Raw genomic sequence first — 1,231 nt, 5'->3', positions numbered from 1 at the left:
CTTCCTTCTACCTCTGTCCTTTCCTTCTTCCCCATCCCCACTGGCCACCCTGCCCTTGGAGAGTGGGGGCTTGGGGAGCGGAGAGGGGGAGCCTGGACAGGGCAGGGGTGTAGCAAGGGAAAAGGAGGGATTCCTGACCAGAGGACTGGAGGGTGGGGCACTCAGGCGACAGACTGGATGGGAGTTCTCTCTGAAGCAGGCCCCAGGTCAGGCACAAAAAACTGGCTTCTGCTTGTGAGCATGAGCGCTGAGCAGCGTCAGGGATGTGCCTTGCGCCTTGTGCTGCAAGCTTTGGGGGAAACCCGCTGTGGATGTGAGCTCGTGTGGCAAAGAGCTCAGACATCAGGGTCAGAAGAACTTGAGTTTGAATTCTGGCCCTGATTCATTCTTCTTATGTGTGACTTTTTCTTTATTGCAATGTCTTTTTTTTTTTTTAATGCCATACAGTATATATAATTATATGTATATTTATAAATTCACATATAAATTTATAAATATAAATTTATATAATGTAAATACATATAAATTTATAAGTAAGTGTATTATATAAATTTTATAAATAGATAAAATTTATATATAGACATTTGTTTATGTAATATATTTATATGATATATATTTCTATTTGTATATATATTTAATTTTATGAGCAGCTCATACAGCTCAGTATTAGGAAAACAAGCAACCCAATCAAAAAATAGGCAGAAGACCTAAACAGACATTTCTCCAAAGAAGACATACAGATCGCCAATAAACACCTGAAAGATGCTATGTGTGACTTTGAACAAATGACTTTGCTTCTCCATCTTCCTCAGCCTTCCCTGTGGAACCCCTTTCCTCTCTTCTTTACATCAATCGCGTCCTTCAACACTCTCCAAGGATGGCTGTTTTCAGTAGTGTTTCATAGATCTCTTTGTTGCCCTTTGGTTTTTCTGTCCTTACTATTAGCTCAGATCCCAAGAACTGGATGCTTTTGTTACTGTCTTTTTAAAAAGCAAAGGCCAGCTTTGACAACAAGTAAATATGAGTATGTTTTGTCACTGAACCATTTTACCTGTTAGAGCGCATAGTGACAGCAGTGGCTGGTAGGTAGATACACGGCTATGTTGAGGATGGGGATGTTAATGTAAGGTCTTCATTTGTTGATCACCCTTTACAACCACTGGGAGGATACGGCTCAGTATGTTTGGGCTATATACTCTGGTGATTACACCACCAAAGTGATTTCCCAGGC

This window comes from Bos taurus, chromosome 14 (genome assembly GCF_002263795.3).
Source record: "Bos taurus isolate L1 Dominette 01449 registration number 42190680 breed Hereford chromosome 14, ARS-UCD2.0, whole genome shotgun sequence".
NCBI lineage: Eukaryota > Metazoa > Chordata > Mammalia > Artiodactyla > Bovidae > Bos > Bos taurus.
This window is presented reverse-complemented; position numbering follows the sequence as displayed.